We start from the raw sequence: 16738 nt of genomic DNA on the forward strand, positions 1-16738 counted from the left end.
AGAAAAAATGGAGGCTAGAAGGCAGTGGGATAATACGTTTGAAGTACTCAGTGAAAAAAAAAATGTCAAGAATCCTGTATCCAGCAAAATTATTTTGTTGTAATGAAGGTGAAATAAAGACATAAAGACATTCCCAGATAAAGTCTGAGCGAATTTACCGCTAGAAGATTGGCTTTAGAAGAGATGCTAAAGGAATTTCTTCAGGCTGAAAGCAAGTGACCCCAGATGTTAATTGGAATCCATGTGAAAAAAACAGCACCGACAAAGGTAGTTATACAATTATAAAAAACAGTAATAATGCATATTTTTCTCCTTTCTTCTCTTAACTGATTCTAAAAGTAACTGTATAAAATGATATGTATAGAATGTATTTGGGGCCCTATAACATGGAGAAATGGAATGTGAGCAGGAGCAAAGATATATTGGGCTAAGGAAATGACTCCATATGTGAACTCAAATTTACAGGAAAAAATGAAGAGAGCTGATGACAATAAATAAGAAGATTAATATAAGAAAAGCTAGAAGTATACACTTGCTATTCTTTTTCTCTCTCAGCTTCTTTAAAAGGCATAAAATTACATAAAGTAATAATTATAACAATGTAATTTTGGATGTGTAACATTTATAGATACAATTAGTATAACAATAATACCACAAAAAGGGGAGAAAGGGAATAGAACTATATAGGAGTAATGTTTCTATAGTTCATCGGGATTAAATTAGTATGAATCTGAAACTACTTCTAATAAATTAAGGTAAGCCCCAGAGCAACCCCTAAGGAAATACCTCAAAAAGTATGGTGAGAAAAATCATTAAAGAAATTAAAAAGATACTGTAGAAAGTATTCACTTAAGACAAAAGAAAGCAGTAAAGGAGGAAAAGAGTAACAACAACAACAAAAAGGCATAATGCATATAGAAAACAAAAAGTTAAGTGGCAGATGTAAATCCGACTATATTTATAATTACATTAAATGGGAATAGATTTAAAAGTCCCATCAAAAGACAGAGATTGTCAGATTTGATAAAAAATAAACTAGATCCAACTGTATTCTATCTATAGGAGACACTTTAGATTCAAAAATACAGTTTGGGGCTTCCCTGGTGGTGCAGTGGTTGAGAATCCGCCTGCCGATGCAGGGAACACGGGTTCGTGCCCCGGTCCGGGAAGATCCCACATGCCGCGGAGTGGCTGGACCCGTGAGCCATGGCCGCTGAGCCTGCGCGTCCAGAGCCTGTGCTCCGCAATGGGAGAGGCCACAATAGTGAGAGGCCCGCACACCGCAAAAAAATAAATTAATAATAATACAGCTTGAAGGTAAAAGTTTGAAAAAAAATCATTCAAACATCAATCACAAGAAATTTAGAGTGTCAGACATAATATGCTTCAAAACAAAAACAAATGTTACTAGAGATAAAGAGGGACAGTGTGTAATGATAAAAGTCAATCTATCAGGAAGATACAACAATTATAAACATATATGCACTTAAAAACAGAGCACTAAAATACATGAGGCAAAAACTGAAATAGGAAATTCAACAGTTACAGTTGGAAATTTCAATAGTCCACTTTCAATAATGGATAGAGCAACTAGGAAAGAGATCAACAAGGAAATAGAAGACTTGAACAACATTATAAACCAAGTATACCTGGCATACATCAATAGAACATTTCACCCAACAATAGCAGAATATGCATTTTTCTCAAGTGTACATGGAACATTCTCCAGGATATATCATATACCAGGCCATAAAACAAACCTCAGTAGATTTTAGAGGATAAAAATAATAAAAGAACACAAAACATATTCTCTGACCACAGTGGAATGAAATTAGAAATCAACAACAGAAAGAAATTTGGGAAATCCTCAAATACGTGGAAATTAAACAACACATTCCCAAATAATGGCTTGAAGAAGAAATCAAGAAGAAATTATGAAATACTTTGGATGAATGAAAGGGAAGATATAGCATGTCAAAACTTTATGCAGCTAAAACAGTGCTTAGATGGAGATTATAGGTGTAAATGCCTATATTAAAAAAAACAGAAATTTCAAATCAGTAACCTGAATTTCCGTCTAACACACTGGAAAAAGATCAAAATAAACCTAAAGCAAGCAGAACAAAGGAAATAATAGAGAAAGGAAATTAATGAAATAAATAATGGAAAAACACTAGAGAAAAATCAATAAAAACAAAAGCTAATTCTTTAAAAAGACTAATAATTTTAACAGACCTTTTGCTAGATTGACCAAGAAAAAAAAGAAGACTGAAATTACTAGAATCATAAATGAAAACAGGGAACATGTCTACCAACCTTAAAGAAATTAGACAATTTAGAAGACATAGATAAATTCCTAGAAAGACATAAAAACTTACTCTGTTTACTGTGTTTAAAATTTCATGTAGAGTAAGGGTGGAAGTAGAGAGAGCTGTTAGATGTAAATGGCAAGATGTGATGCTGACTCAACAAGGGTGGTAGCAGTGGAAGTGGTGAAAAGTGGTCAGAGTCTGAATACATTTGGATGGTAGAGCCAGTGAGATCTCCCGATAGATTCAACGTGAGAATCAAAGATGACTCCTTGTTTTTTCCTGGAGCAAAAAGCAGGAGGCCTTTTCCATCAACTGATAGGGGGAGACCCTAGGTGCATTTGTTTTGGGAGTGGGAAGGATATCTTTTCTTTGCTCCTTATAAATTCACTGTCTACCCTTCTTCATTTTGTTCTGTGCCCCACGAGGCTGACCTCTACAGAGCTCCTCAGCTCTGCTCCCTGGCTTTCCAGGTATGTTCAATTAATTGGGAACACTAAGAGATTCAAGGGTAGGAGGAGTTGCTTTAAACTTCTTGTACTTCTCCACCAAGGATCACAGCTCCTGTCAATGGACCTTCTACGCCTTTCTGTCTCTCTGTCCCTCCCTCTGCACCCCGGTGACAACTGCTTCCTCCCTTTACTCCTTTACCCTTCAGGGTTGATGGGACAGTAGTGCCTTTGCTAGCACTGGAGTGTTGTGCTATCTTTTGTGGTTTCCCTACACCCTGTAAATAGCTCCTTTATTAAACTGTCCTCAAATTACCTAAATTAAGTGTGCCACCTGTTTCTTGCCAGAACTATGGCTGATATGGGATGAAGATCAGAAATTTGGTTTTGGACATACTGAGATATCAAAGGGGGGATGAGAGTAGGCAATTGGTTATTTGAGTCTGGAATTCAGGAGAGTGACATAGCCTAGAGATAAGAATTTGGAAGTCATTAGCAGAAAGAAGATATTTAGAACCAGGGGACTTGATGAGATCATTGAGGGAGTGAAAAAAGATAGAGAAAAGAAGACTGAGACCTGAATTTTGGACTCTTTTTTTTTTTTTAACATCTTTATTGGAGTAGAATTGCTTTACAATGGTGTGTTAGTTTCTGCTTTACAACAAAATGAATCAGTTACACATATACATATGTTCCCATATCTCTTCCCTCTTGCATCTCCCTCCCTCCCACCCTCCCTATCCCACCCCTCCAGGCGATCACAAAGCACCGAGCTGATCTCTCTGTGCTATGCGGCTGCTTCCCACTAGCTATCTACCTTACGTTTGGTAGTGTATATATATGTCCTGGACTCTTTAATGTTAAGAGGTTGGATAGATGATGGGGAACCAGCAAAGGAGAAGGAGCATCAAGGAGGAAGGAGGAAAACCAAGGGAAGCCAACTGAGGAATGTTTATCAAGGAGACGAGTGATTCACTGTGTCAAATGCTGCTGAAAAGCCAGGTGCAAACGGGACTAAGAATTGACCATTGAATTTAGCAATGTGGAGGTCATTGCTGACCTTGGCAAGAATATGTTCAGTGGTGTTAGGGTAACAAAACCTGTTTAGAGTGTGTTTTAAAGAGAAGAACTGGAGAAAGCAAGTATAGACAAATGAATTTTGCTACAAAGAGAACAGTATATGGTTAGTGGCTAGAGAGGGAAGAGGAATTTTGTTTTGTGTTCATTTATTTTGTTTTATGAAGATGGGAGAATAACAGCATGTTTGTATGCTAAGAAGTATGATTCAGTAGAAAAGAGAAAAATAATAATGTAGGGGAGAAATGGGAGAATTGCTGAAGGATGCCCCTAGATAGGAGAGGGTGGGGTCTAAGACACAAGGAGAAGGGTCCCCTGAGACAGGAACACAGAGCACATAGTTCATCTATAGTAACAAGAGAGAAGGCAGAGTGTGCAGATTCAGAATTTCTCTTCTGATTGTATTTTCTCAGTAAAGTAAGAAGTAATCAGCTGTGAGTGAGCACAGTGGGGAGGGGTAGGAAGTTTGAGGCGAAGTTGTGAATGGTTGCCCACGAGTGTAAAAGTTAGTGACCTAAGGAAGTGTAGTATGAATGCTGGCAGCATCAAGAAATTCCTTAAGTTTCACTGTCATGAATTTAAAATGGAATAATGTTCAACTGAAGGGATGCAGTTAGAGAGTAAGCAGGGAGTTGGATTCAACAAGGAGTTGCAGTTTTCTTAAGCAAGATGTGTGGCCTCATATATAAAATGGGGATAATAATAATTACCATGAGAGTTGCTATATGCATTAAATGAGATAACACAAATAAAATGCTTATCACAGTGTCCGGTACATAGTAAGTACCCAATAAACGTGTGCTAGAATTATTGCTATTGTAACACCTAGTAGGGCTAGGAAAACTTCTGAAGTGGAAATTATCTGTTTTAATCGTACCTGTAATGACCAAATGCTTCTGTTGGTTAATTGCAGTTTGGTTCAACTGTTCTTAGCATGTGTCTTCTTACCAGGTGGGGACCTAGAGACTACATCTATGTTGCCGTTATTACACTTCACTTCCGCTAGGCATAAGCCTGCACAAAATAGCTCGGGGGGAACCTTTTGCTCATCTCGGCAATGCTTCAGTTCCCATTGTAGAGCAATAGCTGGATAACCCAGCTCCTTTTGTTTGTTACAGACTTCTGACATTTGATCTTCTTGCTAAATTCTTGGCAATGGCCTTAAGGCAAGTAGGAATCCAATTGCTTAGATTAGTATAACTTTGAAGTTATTCCTCTGTTAACACTGGTACTCTGAGAATAGGAATTCCAAACAAGCTCAGATAGCTTGTATTCCTTTCTTGACCTTTCAAACATCATTTCTTTCATTTTGGACATTGATTGTACTTGATTAAGCTGTCTCTATCACATTTCTTTGACTACATTTACTGTTATTACATTTACTTCAAAGACTTTGCTTTGGAGAAATCTACATTATCCACTGAATAATAAATACTATTCAATGTAGTAATACACTCCTGAAGAGAATTGATGTTATCTCTTTGCTGAGATTTTCTGTTTTTTCCATTTGTTTCAAGAGAATTTGTACTCGATTGTTGAAGCATTTTTTAATGGCTGCTTTGAAGCCTTATCACATAATTCCAACATCTGACTCCTGTCGGGGTTGGTGTCAATCAACTGTCTTTCCTCATTCAAGTTCTGATTTTCTTAGTTCTTTGTGTCCTATCTCTTATGTTAGGAGACTCTGGGTTCCTATTTAAATACTTCTTTTTAGCAGATTTAGATTTAGCACTTGGTCTACTTTTACGTGTTGTGATTACAATGGCAGTTTAATTTTCGGACCCTTATTTTAGTCTGCTTGGTTTATCTCGTGCTGATAAGTTCTCAGTTGTCCCCGCCGGTGCTGCCTGAAGGAGTGAAGCGGTATCCCCAAGCCAGGCCACTTGGGTGTCTCTTAGTCTGGGAGGGGTATGGTGGCATTTTCCCAGTTGGCGCCCCCAAGCTGCCTGGTGTTTCGGGACAAGGAAGGAGAATCTTGAGCCCCTGGGGACAAAGAGCCTTCCCAGTTCAGACCATTTGCTGTATAGCTGAGTGCCTTTTGCCAGTTTCATTCCTCCTACTCCTATTCTGAAGTCTTTAGGCAGTAAATACAGTTATACAATGTAAATCATTCTCCCTTTCTACACAACAACGTTTTAAAATAATACGAAGACAACTGACAGTATAGTTAAATAAATAAATATATAGAAAGCACTTAATATTTTTTTAAATTTCAAACTCATGGAAAAGTTGAGTAAAGAACAATGAACACTCATATACCCCTATCTGAATTTATCCACTGTAGAGTTGCCAGGTAAAATGCAGGATTCCAAGTTAAACTTGAGTTTCAGATAAATCATGAATAATTTTTAAGTATGAGTGTGCATGCAGTATTTGGGACATACTTATACTAAAAAATTATTTGTTGTCTCTCTGAAATTCAAATTTAACTGGGCATCTTGTCTTTTTTTGGCAAATCTGACAGCCCTAACTTACTGTTAACATCTAACCTCACTTGTTCCCGTCTTTTCTCTTATATATTTCTCCTTTGCCAAACCATCTGGGGAACATTAAAAAAAAAAAAAATCTCAAATAGGCCTTGTATATGTATATAAAGAAAATTCATTTTCATTGACTTTTTTTTTAAACTAGTGCTTGCAACTGCACTTTCCGCTTGTTATTATATAGTGCTAATTCCCTACTCTTGCCCAGACTCCAGGTTATTTCTAAGTGCACATCCATAAGCAGTAACAAAACCACTTCAACACTCATGTCAAAAAAACAGTTGCTATCTTGTTGTGAAAATGACTATACTACCCAAAGCAATCTACAGAGTCAATGCAATCCCTATCAAATTACCAGTGGCATTTTTTACAGAACTAGAACAAAAAATCTTAAAATTTGTATGGAGACACAAAAGACCCCAAATAGCCAAAGCAGTCTTGAGGGAAAAAATGGAGCTGGAGGAATCAGATTCCCTGACTTCAGACTATACTACAAAGCTACAGTGATCAAGACAATATGGTACTGGCACAAAAACAGAAATATAGATCAATGGAACAGGATAGAAAGCCCAGAGATAAACCCACACACCTATGGTCAACTAATCTATGACAAAGGAGGTGAAGATATACAGTCGAGAAAAGACAGTCTCTTCAATAAGTGGTGCTGGGAAAACTGGACAGCTCCATGTAAAAGAATGAAATTAGAACACTCCCTAACACCATACACAAAAATAAACTCAAAATAGATTAGAGACCTAAATGTAAGACCGGGCACTGTAAATCTCTTAGAGGAAAACATAGGAAGAACACTCTTTGACATAAATCACAGCAAGATCTTTTTTGATCCACCTCCTAGAGTAATGGAAATAAAAACCAAAATAAACAAATGGGACCTAATGAAATTTAAAAGCTTTTGCACAGCAAAGGAAACCATAAACAAGACAAAAAGACAACCCTCAGAATGGGAGAAAATATTTGCAAATGAATCATAAGACAAAGGATTAATCTCCAAAATATATAAACAGCTCATGCAGCTCAATATTAAAAAAACAATCAACCCAATTCAAAAATGAGCAGAAGACCTAAACAGACATTTCTCCAACGAAGACATACAGATGGCCAAGAAGCACATGAAGAGCTGCTCAACATCACTAATTATTAGAGAAATGCAAATCAAAACTACAATGAGGTATCACCTCACACTCATTAGAACAGGCATCATCAGAAAATCTACAAACAACAAATGCTGGAGAGGGTGTGGAGAAAAGGGAACCCTCTTGCACTGTTGGTGGGAATGTAAATTGATACAGCCACTATGGAGAACAGTATGAGGTTCCTTAAAGAACTAAAAATAGAATTACCATATGACCCAGCCATCCCACTACTGGGCATACACCCAGAGAAAACCATAATTCAAAAAGACACATGCACCCCAATGTTCATTGCAGCACTATTTACAATAGCCAGGTCATGGAAGCAACCTAAATGCCCATCGACAGACGAATGGATAAAGAAGATGTGGTACATATATACAATGGAATGTTACTCAGCCATAAAAAGGAATGAAATTGGGTCATTTGTTGAGATGTGGATGGATCTAGAGACTGTCATACAGAGGAAAGTAAGTCAGAAAGAGAAAAACAAATATCATATATTAATGCATATATGTGGAACCTAGAAAAATGGTACAGATGAACCGGTTTGCAGGGCAGAAATTGAGACACAGATGTAGAGAACAAACGTATGGACCCCAAGGTGGGGAAGCGGCGGGGGGTAGGGGTGAGGGTGTGATGAATTGGGCGATTGGGATTGACATGTATACACTGATGTGGATAAAATGGATGACTAATAAGCACCTTCTCTATAAAAAATAAATAAAATAAAATTCAAAAAAAAAGAAAACAGTTGCTATCACCAATGAAATAATAATCAAGTGGCCTCTGAACATCATCCTTCTGGAATTAATACTAAAACCATTTTAAGCTAAGGGTAGGCACTCTACAGAAACTCTTTGTATTGACTAAACAATTACCATTGCTTGGTTCTGGTGGATCTTCTAGCTTTTCTCAGTTTCTTTAGTATGAGAAATCTCACCCAAATTCTCTTTTCTTTAGACACATCCATATTTGTAGGTACTTGAATGAAATTGTTAAGAGCGCAAGTCCAGGAGTCAGACAGTCATGGGTTAAAATCCTGTCTTTTGTAGTCGTGGTTAGTTCAAGGACGTTATTTAACTTCTTTGTGACTCACTTTCCTCATCTGTAACATGGAGTAAAATATATACTTCATGCACCTGTTGCAAGGTCCCTGGCACAAGTATACTGGCAATCATCATGTAGATCTCCACTGTAATTTATCAGACTTTCACTGGAGCCAGTTTTGCATTGTGTTTCCTATCTTACCCTGAAAATAATTTCCATACTGGGTATGAATACTTCTAAACCACAGCTACTGCTCACAACCTTCTTGTTACAACAGACACAAATAGTCATATATAAAAGCAGAATGGAGGTTAAAGGGGATGAGGTCTAGTTGTATTCTTAGATCCCTGATGGGGGTCTAAGATACACAGATATGGGTCAGGGACCATCATCTAGATAGAGGTATAATAGAAAAGGAATTTGACTCCATCATCGACCATATGGTGTGTGTGTGTGCATGTGTGTGTATTGTGTATGTGTGAGTGTCCACATGTGTGTGCTAGGGATGAGAAATGATACCAAGATATATACAAGTTTATGGGTCATATATGGAAATTGATCTTTCCTCCATACTTCATATTAGATGTTATCAGATCAAAGTGTCCAGCTTGGATCATCAGACCTTTAAAATAATGCGGAGAAACTGGAACAGATGCAGAGGAAAGAATCATAAATATGCAAATATTATACGAAATAAATTGAGAGATTTGAAACTGTTTAGCTTAAAGAAAGTCAAGGATGACTTTGTTTGTTTTCAAGAATAAGAAGAGCTTTCCTTAAAGATTCAGATCAGCTATTCCTTGTGTCCACAGAGGACCAAACAAGGGAAAAGGAGTACATTAAAACGTGTATTGCATGTTTTTCATTTTGTGTAAGGAAGAATTTACTGCAAACTTTGTGATAAAATAGTCGACTGGACTGCTGAGTTAGTTATGGGGTCTGTAACGGGGAATTTTGTCTTAAAGCTTTCTGGATAATCACCACACCTAGCTATTTTCAATTTGGCATCTACCTAAGCCAGGTTGCTGCACAAGATGAATGCTGAAGGTTCTTTCTAGCTTCGGAATGTAACTAGAAAATACCAAGGGGCTGCATATATAAGACATGTTGCACAATTAAAAATCAATCTATCGAAGAGGTAGGTCAGCCACAAAGCAGAGGCGAGCGTTTTAGCATGCTCTGGCTGTTACACAGAGTACAACGTGAGACCCATCAGTCAGCTTCTAACAGACAATCCAGGTCAGCCAGACTGATGGGATTTTTAGTGTTGATTGTGTTGAATTTGCATTTGCTGTTACGAAAGGGGCAACCAACAATGTCTTAGAATAGTGTCATGTGTTGATCCATAACCGGTGAAACAAACAAAATAAAAAAGGCTGCTGTTACATTAATAATTCTTAGTATGGATAGGAATGTTTTCCTTATTAAATTCAGAGTGGATTCATTCTAGGGACAATTTTGGTCTAGAGGCTGTCACTTGCTATAGATTACTGACTTTAGTGCTTGGCTGCCAAAATACTTTGACTCATTCTCAAGCCCCAAGAATTGCATAAATTTTTCCTCTCATCATGCTCCAGAGCCATCAACAATATCTCTAGATGTCTTTTCTTCTCATTTTATTTAATTCTTTTGTCCCAAGTCTCCAAAGAAATTCTGTGTACTGTTTATATTGTACTATATTATTAATTATGGGTCATAGCCATACATCGATTCACATGATCCATATATTGATCACATGACTGTGTGCCTTTGTTCCTTTACTGGGCTTCTATTTTTTCTTAACCTGTCCACAATCTCAGATAAGCATCTTCTGCAAGTCTGTAGTTCTCTTCTCACCTGCACATGGACTGGCACAGATGTTGACAAATGGAATATATTTTTCAGCCAATGTTTATTGTCTCTGACCAGATCTAAAAGGCCTGATTGTTTGCATGTAACAAACAGAACAATAACGATAATAGTGAAACAAATCAAAACAAAAGCCTTGTGGTTAAAATCAGCTGAGACTTTATTTTTCTCCCACATGAAAAGGTCTGGAAGTGAGAAGTCCAGGGCTGGTGGGGCAGCTGCAGGGTTACACAGTTTTGGATTCCTTCTGTTCAGCTACCCTGTTGTCCTCAGTGCATGGCCTCATGGTCCAGTTGGGTTGTTGTAGCGTCAGCCATCACATCCACATTCCAGGAGGCAGGATGGAGGAAAAGAAGGGAGAGCTGACTCACCTTCTTCAAGAAAATTTCCTGGAAGTTCCACACATCACTTCTAGTTGATTCTCACTGACTAGAACATAGGTACAAGGCTGCTTCCAGCAGCAAAGGAGGTTGGTAGTTTTTTTACTCCAGGTGACAGTGTGCCCCACTATCATGGAGAAAGGAATCAATGAATGACAAACTGGACAATGAGCAGTCTTCACCCAAGAGCCCAAATGTTGTGTTGGCAAGAGAAGTTCAATACAGATACAGTGATTTTAAATGTCAGTGTGGTGTGGACATTTCCCTTTGGTAACTATGCATCAAAACACTGTGCATAGTTTATTCATTAAGAGCTACATCCAAAATTCTTCCTGAAAACCTGGGAAGAAGGTGCTGCTGTTATGTCTCAAGGTGTACCAAGACTGAGAACCGCACAGTTCATGGTAAAGTTGGTAGTTGAACCCAAGCAGTCACATCCCTGAACCTGTACTATTAACTGTATCACTGTGTTGTCTGTAAAGTAACATAGAAACATTGCCTTTCTAGGAAGTTTTCAGCATAATCCGTGGCAGAACTCTCAGGGACTCTGTGATGCTGCCTTCATTATGACAACACATGTGCCTTCATTTGGACATGATATACAATTTTCAGGAGATCCTCTGAACTCATGTAATTTGTTAGTGGTGACATCCTGCTCCTACCTCGTCTTTCATTTGTTAAATGTTGTCTTTATTTTTCGGCTTCCTAGAAATTTGGAACTATGTAAAGTTTGTTTTGATTAAGCTCAGTTGACTCAGTGCATTCATTCTTTTGCAGCATTTTATTCTTATAGCTGTAGTTGAGATATATTCATGATTCAAGATGGTGATGTCAGTCTGGTTGGGGAATGGCCGAATTGTTGTGAAGCATTGTCAACTCAGGCACGTGATGGATGACAGACTTATTGTAGAAAAGAAGATTAACAGGTTTGGGGGGTGGGTGTTGATTTTAGTTTAGAAAAAGCTGTCCTATTGTTTTGATTGTACAGGAAAAAAAATAAAAATTTTAGTCATTATACAGTGACAGGTGTTTGGCAAATTGGAAAACATACCTTAGTCCTACTGAATGTCAAATTAATAGAATGTTACCTTAGGGGAAAACTAATCTCAAAACAATCTTTTTTAATTCATATTTTTTCTAACTCAATTATTGTATTTCCTTCAGATGAAATCAAAACCTTCTAGTCAAGGGTCCTTTCTATAAATATTTCATGTCAGTTGGTGTGTGAAATAGCCCTCTTTTTCAATAACTGATGAAGGGTAGGGAAGATTTGATGCTTAGAGAATTCATTATTATTTCAGACTGTTCTTAAAAGAGATTTTCATAGTTCTTTATTTCCATAAGTCATGTCATAGTTTTCCAAAAAGAACTGAAAGAAAATGGAATAAAGATACCGAGACAACTTTTTTAAAATGTTTATTACAGATTGTCAGACACATAAAAAATAGGCATAATACTATTATGAACTGCCAAGCGCCCATCCCCCAGTTTCGACAGCTATCAACATATGGCCAATTTGTTTCAACTTCCCCTCTACCCCCATCTCCTTCCCTTCTACACGTTGGATTATTTTGGAGTAAATCTCAAACATCATCTCATTTATCTGTAAATACTTCATTATGAACCTATGCAAAATATGGACTCTTGGTTTTTTTAAAACATATGCCCAAACAGAATATCCCTTCTGCAAAAAGTAATAATGATATTGAGAACATGATATGTTTATTCTCTTTTTCTCTCCTCTTTTCAACAGTTGGTGTGTTTTAATCAGAATCCCAGCAGGTTCACTATTGCAATTGGTGTTCTTTTAGTATATAGGTTCATTTTTCTTCTGTTTATTTTTCTTGCAATTTATTAGTTGAAAAAATATTATAAAGTATCTCACATTGTGGATTTTGCTGAATTGTGTTCCTGTGGTGTCATTTATTATTTTCCTCAGTCCCTTGTATTTCTGTAAATTGATCAGAATCAGGTTTGACGTTTTTTCTTTTTTACAAGAACACTTCATAGATGGTGTCGTGTACTTCTTATTGCATCATATCAGGAGGACATCGTGTTTAGTTGTCTCTCAATTTATGATAAAATTGATCAATTTTTTGTTAAGTAATGTCAGGCAAATCTTTTCATTATATAAACTTTCCATTTCATCAACAATTTTAACAGCCATTTATGATGACCACCTAAACCAATTATTCCATTAGGGATTGCAAAATTGAGATAATCTCATTCTATAATTTCTTCTTCATTTATTAGCTGAAATTCTTCTGTAAAGCATAGCTTTCCTACATCAACTATGTGGTTACCTTAAAGTATAGGAAAGGCATATAAATGCTTGATTCTTTTCTTCATTAATTTTCAGAATAATAAGCTAATTCCTTAACATCTGGCAATGTTTACGAATGGACTTTTAAGTATTATTGTAAACAAATGGTTTAAAAACATATTTAATATGTTTCAGTCTACTGTTGTTGTTATTCCTTTCTATGCTCAAACTGTCCTGTCTTTGGGCAGCGAGAGCATCTTCAAATTAGATGTTGAGGGTTTTTTTCAGGACTTTCTGGTTCAACCAGATGATCTACATTCATCTTGTACATTTCTTGACCTAGATCTTGAATCAACTTCAAGGTTCCTTTTCATGGAGAATGGTATTTAGAATCTCCAGGTTTGTTGCTGGGTCATCATTTGCTTTCAGACCTTTTCAGTAGTCAAAGCTAAGAAAAGAGTTGAGAAGTTCATACTAATATTTTCAATTCAATTTTTTTTTTTTTTTGGCTTCACTGTGCATCTGTGTGATCTTAGTTCCCCAACCAGGGATTGAACCTGGGCCATGGCAGTAAAAGTGCCGAGTCCTAACCACTGGACCACCAGGGGATGCCTTCGATTCAAATTTTGATTACAGGATTTTTATTTAGTTTGTATTTGTATCTTTTTTTTTCCTCTTTCACTGAAAACCTTGATTCCTAAATAGAATAATATAATTATTTATTTGCTTTGTCGTATAAAAATTTCAGAAGGAAAATATATTTGTACTAACATTATGATTATTGAAAAGTTTTTATTATTGAAAAGACTTTTTTTTTTTTTTACATTCCTTTTGTCCTTAGAATATATCCCACCAGGGATAAACAGCAAAATTACTGTTTTAAAGTAACCTTGAAATAACCCCTCTCTGAGTGGTTAAGTCACAAAACTCAAAAAATAAGTTACTGTTTTCTTTTAGCTTTCTAACTTTAGGGATTTATTGATTTATTTATTTTGCGGTACGTGGGCCTCTCACTGTTGTGACCTCTCCCGTTGCGGAGCACAGGCTCCGGACGCGCAGGCAGCGACCATGGCTCACGGGCCCAGCCGCTCCGCGGCATGTGGGATCCTCCCGGACCAGGGCACAAGCCCCGTATCCCCTGCATCGGCAGGCGGACTCTCAACCACTGCGCCTCCCGGGAAGCCCTAGGGATTTATTTTTTAAGTTTTGATTTTTAAGGATGATATAAAGCCTTTTTATGTTTCCAAAGTAAAATCTACTAAATATTTTGAAAATCGAACTTCCGTCCCTCTTCCCTCACCCAGTTCCCATTCTCACTAAAGGTAAACGTTGTCATTAGCTTTTGGTTTAGCATTTCTAAAATAAACAGGTGTGTGTTTGTATTGCTTCTCTTTCTCAGCTCTAAGATGGCATAGTATGCACATGCTACACTCATTGCTTTTCTCATTTAACAGTATATCTTTATGATCACAGATGCATAGTACTCGTTTTGTTGGTGTGACCTAAGTTTATTCAAGCAGCACACAATAAGTGGGCATTTGGGTTCTTCCTGATACTTTACTATTCCAGAAATGTGACAGCCTTCTTTACCAATTACAATTTACTTGACAAATACGTTGTTAAGGACATTTGGATTATTTCAAACCTTTCTTTTTATAAACCAAAGTATGATGAGCATTCTTGCCTGTGAAACTATGGTTGTCCTATTAGATTATAAGCTCCCTGAGAGTAAAGCATTTTATTTCTGCTTTGTGCATAACACGAAGCTCATCGATTTGAAGGTATGGATTGATTAAGCTAAATGGGTCTTGAAAAATACATCAGGAAAACACATTCATCTTTTTGGAAAACATATGCACATCAACATGTTACCGATTTTCAAGACCAACAAAATAAAGGTTCTTTTCTACCATATAGATTTGTCTGTGTATCTTGTTTAAGGAAAGTTTCTATAAATAGAAATTATTCCCAAGTAAACACTGGATGAAGTTATAGGAAAGAGTAGTACTATTACTGAGCAGCTACCAGACTCAAATTTGTCAAATAGACCACAAAAATTAATTGTGGTTAAGTAATTCAGGTGTTGGGAATAGTGTTAAACAGGTGGCATTCTTGTCTCAAGGAGCTTATTTTCTAGTGGGAAGACATAAGTGGAAAACATAGATAATAGACACATAATGAAATACATAATGTATTTTAGAAAACTGATCATGGCTGGAAGGAAATCCTCAGGAAGGGGAGTAGGGTGGGATTCAGAGCGCAAGTGGTGGGTACAGCCTTGGATAGGACCAGGGGGTGGTGGATTTGGGGAAAAGGGAATAAAGTGTCCCTTTTTGTTTCATATGTTTTCCAGGGAAGAATGCAGTGAGAGTGAGTAGTGAGAGGGTACTAGAATGGGTGAAATAATTGATTGAGAGAGTGGGAAAGTAAAGTTACTAGGGGAATATAGTTGACATCATGCTTGGTACTTCACTTATGAGAGATTATTTAACAAAAGTTGTTCTTCCAATACCCTCTGTTAAAGGAAATTTTTCTGCCTGTGGTCTGGCCAGGGGGGTTAAGAACACTTTTTTCCCACCCTCACTAGGCTGATTGGAATAATAATTAGCACTGGACTAGTCGGAAATCCATAGATAGCAATGTCTAGTGTGCAGTGTATCACATTTGACACGAATACCTTGACATACAATGATCTTAGCAATCAGTTTCCTTTCTTAGGAATTTGGAACTAGGAACCTGAAAGAATGGGGCAATTAGCAGACAGTGCAGACACTGAAGGAGAACAGTAAGAGATGCTATTAGGTAGAGTCAGGGCCATAACAAGCTAACGTGAGGAGAAAGCAAAAACTATGCTTAAGCTGAAGAAATCTATAAGAAAAGACCAGAAAGCATATGCAGAGAGAGGCAAAGAAGGAGGAGAGGTGGAGCAGAGTCTTTCTAGCTGCCTCATTTCCTGAAAACATTCCAGGCCCAATTTCAATTGGCATGTTTCCTTCGAGAAAATCCACTTTGACTTGAACGAGGTTGAGCTAGTACAGTGGACTGCTGCCATTTCAGTGTACCCAACATCTATGCGCTCTGTTTTGCTAGTAGTACACTGATTCTTCTCTAAGAAAACTGTTATTCCTCACTGAGGTCCATGACATTTGGATGCAACTGATTTTTTGGTAGCTCATCATTCTTCTCCACCTTACGGCAACTTTCTTGTTTCTAAAATAGAAGGCACGGGCTTCCCTGGTGGCGCAGTGGTTGAGAGTCCGCCTGCCGATGCAGGGGACACAGGTTTGTGACCCAGTCCGGGAGGATCCCACATGCCGCCGAGTGGCTGGGCCCGTGAGCCATGGCCGCTGAGCCTGCGCGTCCAGAGCCTGTGCTCCGCAACGGGGGAGGCCACAGCAGTGAGAGGCCCGCGTACCGCAAAAAAATAAAAAAAATAAAATAAAATAGAAGACACTAGAGCTGACCTCTAAGGCAGGAAGAGAAAAACCCTGGTACTTGTGCTCCCACCTCCTCTACCCACCCACCTCGGCCTGGCCTGTGAATCCCTCAGCCCATATTCTGCCTTAGTAATTTTCATGAGAGGTAAACCCTGTTTGCTTTATTTGCTTGAGGTTTCTTAGAGCCCTCTCTTCTGTGATCCTTCCAAAGAATAATTTGATGGAATTTAGCATTTCATTATCTTTGCCTTCATCTCCTGACATTCATTTCTTTTCATAGATAACTGGTAG

General features: G+C 37.7%; 1 protein-coding gene and 1 non-coding gene across 4 annotated transcripts in view; one reads left to right on the forward strand and one right to left on the reverse strand.

Annotated features, from left to right (window-relative positions):
• LMNTD1 (lamin tail domain containing 1) overlaps positions 1-16738 on the forward strand; it is a 442400-nt gene that overhangs the window by 232602 nt on the left and 193060 nt on the right. The window lies entirely within an intron of this gene.
• TRNAK-UUU (transfer RNA lysine (anticodon UUU)) lies at positions 13547-13619 on the reverse strand. Its single transcript has one exon. It is a non-coding gene; the product is annotated as a tRNA-Lys (tRNA).

Source organism: Globicephala melas, chromosome 10 (genome assembly GCF_963455315.2).
Source record: "Globicephala melas chromosome 10, mGloMel1.2, whole genome shotgun sequence".
NCBI lineage: Eukaryota > Metazoa > Chordata > Mammalia > Artiodactyla > Delphinidae > Globicephala > Globicephala melas.